General features: G+C 41.0%; 1 long non-coding RNA gene across 2 annotated transcripts; it reads right to left on the bottom strand.

Moving 5' to 3' along the window:
* Positions 1 to 747: 747 nt before the first annotated feature.
* LOC133903833 (uncharacterized) lies at positions 748 to 2,136 on the bottom strand. Of its 2 annotated transcripts, none has more exons than XR_009907369.1 (3): positions 1,979 to 2,136; positions 1,779 to 1,882; positions 748 to 804 (listed from the first exon to the last, which is right to left on the bottom strand). It is a non-coding gene; the product is annotated as an uncharacterized LOC133903833 (long non-coding RNA). The 2 variants fall into 2 exon arrangements; XR_009907368.1 differs by having other exon boundaries at positions 1,779 to 1,885; positions 1,979 to 2,135.
* Between the last annotated feature and the right edge of the window lie 3,454 nt (positions 2,137 to 5,590).

A 5,590-nucleotide genomic window follows, 5' to 3' on the forward strand; every position in this document is an offset into this window, starting at 1 on the left:
TACTACATTAATATGTGTGATTATAACGTGTAGAAGTGCTGCTACTCCCATCCCGTCCAAGCAAGCAAGCATCAAGCACCTGAAAAGGTTATTAAGAGGTGTGAGATAAAAAAATCTCAGCAAGCAAACTGCTTTAACAAGCTATTTAAACTACAAGTTCATTAGACATCGATTTAAAAGAGAGTAACAATAGCATCAAAACAAACCAAGTTAGACATCCAAGATTATCATAAACCTCAACTAAAAAGATTAAACCACATCCTCATATCTTCTGGAGAGGCATTCGCTTCTCAACATCCACTTCAATAATAGGAAATAATTCAATTAAATACTGCAAAATACAAATGCAATGCAAGTGCATGTCCACTGCCTTTACACCCAACAAGGTGTAAAGCTGCACCGTACCCCTCCTCGGGTAACGTACGGCGAGTACCGGTACAAGTCGCGGCCAGCAAACGGCGACATATTACTTCATATGAGGTGCAATGCAAATGAATGCATATGAAACTGTAAATACCACATCACCTCATAGCCTTCATCAACCACATATACCACAATAATAACAATCTTCATGGATATGAGAGCATAAGGCAACATAACCACATATAAACAAGTAATCGTGCCTCACCTCATAAAAACATCAATTAATCAGTTCATATTAAATGGATCATGGTTCTAAACATATAATTTAGGTGGAGGTAGAATGAATAGCAAGTTAAAGCTAGAAGCAAAGCAACCTCTACGTTTACTTGCCTTTTTTCGATACAACCGACAACCTTCAAACACGATCAGGAGCACCACCACCTGATTATGAACCACACATCAGCAAAACATTCATACAAGCATGCACATACAATAGGAAACACGATCCTAACAGCCCAAGCCGTTGCTCAAAAGAGAACCACAAAAACAGCATATACATCCTTCTACCGATAAAAGCAGTAGGGCTTCACATTTTCATATCTTTTTTTTCTGCAACTGATATCATAGCAAAAGAAAACACACTTCTGGAAACTACACAACAATGGATAAATCTTTCATGAAGAAACCATATTTTTATCAGGTCAATATGAGCCTCTAATCTGCTGTTGAAAACAGCATTGAAAACTGTCCCGAAAAGTCTGATAGAAATCTTCACATTTTTCCCATAATTAATACACAAATCCAAAAATTCTAAAAATTTCACAAAAGCTATAAAACTCCATTGTCTACCACTTTCTAGTTATAGCTTTTTGTATTTGAAGCCCCTAAGGTGGCCAAAACACACTCTGAACATGACTGAACTTCCAGATGATGAAACAACAGTAGCAACGTTTAAGAAGCCATAACTGGAGTTCTACTCATCCTATGATAACGTTCTCTACGCCGTTGGAAAGATTATGAAAAACTCTACAACTTTTCTTCAGATCGAATCCTAAAAATATTCCAATATGATGGCAAAAAAACTAGTTTGATCTACTACTGTCCAGATTCTTGACAGAGAAAAACAGTCAAGTTGAAACGATGATATATCTCAAACTACAGATGCTATGAGGGTAATTTTGGTGCCAAAAGAAATATATTGAAGTCTCCTACAACTTTGTCCATGGTGGGAAAATTTATTTCAGAAGCTAACATGCCCCAAAACGACGTTGAACAGAGACTGCACAAAATTGACGGTTTTCAGAATGAGGACGAAACAGATTTCGACCAAACCTCAACCTAAGCCCCCTCTAAACTCGAGATCTAAACCACAAAAATCAACCCAAAAGGAGGGGATTAGGGTGGAGAATCCTCACCTAGGGCAACCACGAGCAACTTGACAAGAGCTCAGGGTTTTCCTCTTTCTTCTCCTCCTTCTCCTTCCCTTCTTCTTCCCTTCTCCCTTTCTCCTCCTCCCTTGCTGCTGCATAGACCAGCAGCTCCACAATCCACAAGATGCAGATGAGAGGGGATGGGGTGGAGCTCAGCACAAGAAAAATAGGAGAGGAATTCCTACCTGGGTGAGAGGGGCACCGGCCCCTTCTTCCTCCTCCTGATCTCCTCCCCTTTCTTTCTTCTTTTCCCCTCTCTTTCTTCCTTCTACGTGCAGTATAGAAAAAGGTAGGGTGGCTACTGCTGTGGGGAGGGAGAGAGCAGGACTCTAGGGTTAAGAAGAAAAGGATGGTCTCTTTTTTTTTCTCTTTGAATCTCAAGCGTCCAATTCGCAGCTTCATGTTCCGAAGTCCGAACATAACATGTGAGTAGTCAAACTGAATCGTTTCGACGAGCCCTACGCATCCGTGGTTTCCGATCGTCCATCCGAGTGACGGGTCAAAAGGTCAACCTTTTGCATCTTCTTTAAAATGTTCGATCAACACATATTTATATGATTTTTGGGGCATTACAATAATACTCAAAAGCCACACTCAGATCACAAAAGTAACTGACAAGAACAAGTACCCTTCCATCGAAATTAAGATAGATCTCAGTAAATCTCTAGGAATAAGTAGGTCTGCCAAGGTCGATAAACAAGTGAGAAGATTGAAAAAAAAATGAAGAAAACATATCAGGTGTGCTAAACTTACAGATACTCGGGAAATAGTTCAAAAATCACTAAGATGTATCAAGATCTCAAGGATCGCTATTTGTGGTATGAAAAGATGGAAGATGTAGCAAAGTATGTGGCCCTATGTGATACATATCAAAGAGTTAAAATAGTACATCAGCAACAACTACAACAATTGAAGATATTGTAAATGGAATATTTAAAAAAATTACATTTTCACGGTAATAAATCAAGATTTCTTGAGACAAGTTGAGAAGGCCCTCAAAAGCGAAGTGATCAAAGAACGTCAGTGCAATGAGATGACCACCCAAAAGAAGAAAAAAATGATTTGAAAAGGGAGAAGAAAATTTAAAGACCAAGTTCCCATATCTCTTCTCCGATCTTTACGAATCTCGAGGGCGAGATTCCTATCAGGGAGGTAGATTTGTAAATCTCTCCTCTTTCTCAAATTATACCCAAATCCAAATTCAAATTCCTTATCTACTCCAATTCTTATTCAACCTCATTTTCGTTTCTCTTAAATTCACTCCAAGCTCAATTCAAATTTAAACCCTATTCAAATTTCTCTGCAAAAACTTCTTTTCTAAAACCCTAGATATGCCTAAGGTGCCATTGGACCCAATCCTATCCAAGCCTAAGCTCTTAGCTAGCAGACAAGTCATTTAGAAGGCCCAACACAAAGGATCAACGAAATCTGTGGATATTCACGGAATCCTAGGCAACCTCATCTTCCCATTCAGTTTCGGAGTTGAAGATGGCCTCAAATGCAAATCTTGACAATACTAAAGTTGTATTTCCCTTCGATAGCTTCGATTTGAACCTATGGAAGTCCCCTTTTGGATAATAGAGCTAAGAGTTATGGCCCTCGAAATCAATGCTACGCAGATAGGTTTTAGTTCAAACAGTTTATCTTGTGACACATTTTTTGAAATCAAAATCTCATTTCCAGAAGTTCCAATGAATACCAAATCTGTAAATAGTTTCTGAGTACTGCAATATAGACTCCAGAAACATCCAATTTGGAGTCCTGACGGTGGAGATATCGTTCTCGGAATAGAGAGCTCCGAAAAACCAAATCCTAACCGACTCGAACTCGAACCCAAATCGTGTCCGGCTTGGACTCCACCTCAACCAGCCTCCCCTAGCACTATAAATAGGTGTTGAACGTCCTCCCTACCCCCTTTCTACGCCTCCAAACCCTAGCCTTCACAGGTGCCCTACCCGCCCGTGATGCGCTACATCGTCATCTCCACGAATCCTCATTCCCCGATCGTCAAAGCAGGGTGAGGACCCCTCTTTCTCCTTTCTTACCCATGTTTACCATCATACTAGCTTCCTAGCCAAGCCCTAGCCCCGGCAAAAGCCTAATCTATGCCACCACAGTTGTCGCCGTCAAGGACAGCCGCGTCATCACCGATTGGCATCAACATTCCCAGCTGACCAGAGGTCAAATCACCATACCCTTTCACCAATGCATGACCCATGATGTTGTTCACACCCTCAGCAACTAAGTCATTCGGTAGACCAGTGCCAAACCACTATTCGGTTTCTGGACACATTCTGCACTCGCATCGAGTTTTCTACCGTGTTCCCCATCAATACGGAAGCCGTATTGATGGTCCATCTGTGTCACAACATGTCCCATGAAGTCTTCTATGTCACCCTAGGAGCCTTTCACCTGTTGTGTAGCGACTCCACCAGAACGTGTTTGCTAACCGCAGCATATCGCAACTGCCACTCATCTCATCTCCCCTGATCGTTCTTCCTCTCAGGGGATGATCTGCCCAAACCTGCACTATAGCATTGTGTCCCTGGGAAATATGAACGTCTCTGTTCAGACAGTTACTCAAAAATCATAGCCAATCTCCGGGAACGTGAGCATCTTCGTTGCTGCATCTATTCGCAGTCACCACCAAACCTAGCAGCAGTCGTCGTTGTTTTGCTGCTACCACGGATGACCCCTTTCAAAACCGATCATGCCTTTGAGTTAGCATTTCCACGTTTTACACCATGTATCCCTCATTTCGCTGAAATGCCACTAAAACCCAATGTTGATGTCAGTGGCCACGCGCCCAATTGTTGTCTTCGACGAAACTCGAGCTGTCGCCGCTATGTAGACTTACTGGTAGTATCCTTAACCTAGAAGCATAACCACATCCATTTGATCATGAGTGATCGAGACTGGACGTCAGCATACCTTTCCTTTAATCCAAGTCGATGCTTGCATAGCATGCCAAGTTAGCACCACATCATCCTCCTTAGCCTAGTCAGCACTATACTTCTTGGACCTTGCACAAGGACGTTGTCAAGCCTGACGCAATGATTCCATGATGATGCCTATTCTCATAGGAAGATAACTCCAGTAAACCAGCATTTTCTTTTCAACCTAATCTATCTTCTAAAAGTTCGTTCTCTTTCATTTTAACTCTGATTTAGGCGATTCTTGCGTCTAAATTCTTCTAAAATCATACTTATCCAAACATAGTATTTTTAAAGTATTTTAATAATATTTGGTGTACTATTCTTAGTTATTTTTGTTGTGTGCTTTTTTGGTGTGTTTCGAGAGTAGACGAAGAGTAGTTCGAGAATTACCAGGACCAAGTCTTTGAAGAGTCTGAGCAGCAAGTTGGAAGAGGCAAGTGTCCTTGAACATTCTGATTCTATTTTTCCAAATGTGTTCTTTATTTCAAACGTGCATGCTGTTAATTCTGAATCCTATTTACTTATAGTACCATATTCCATATATTCCTTGTCACTTAGTTGTTAGTAATGGTTATGATGGGTAGTTATTCTTAGCTTTGCACAAGGGTATGGAAGGGTTGTTGGTTAAATATGACTAATGAACTATGAGTTGGGAATACTGATAATGCTATAGCAACATGTAACCTTAGGCCTTGAGCAAAGAGATGTTGATGGTGGTCATAGTTATGTTGTTGGTTTAGTGTTTGCTCAAGTGACCTAAGTAAGGACCGGTTTGTGGAGAGACAACCTAAGAAGTATCGTGCCAACCAAGAGACCTGGTACGGGACAGGCTGGGCCTATTAATTAGTGGATGTTTTGTGC

This window comes from Phragmites australis, chromosome 21, assembly GCF_958298935.1.
Source record: "Phragmites australis chromosome 21, lpPhrAust1.1, whole genome shotgun sequence".
Lineage (NCBI taxonomy): Eukaryota > Viridiplantae > Streptophyta > Magnoliopsida > Poales > Poaceae > Phragmites > Phragmites australis.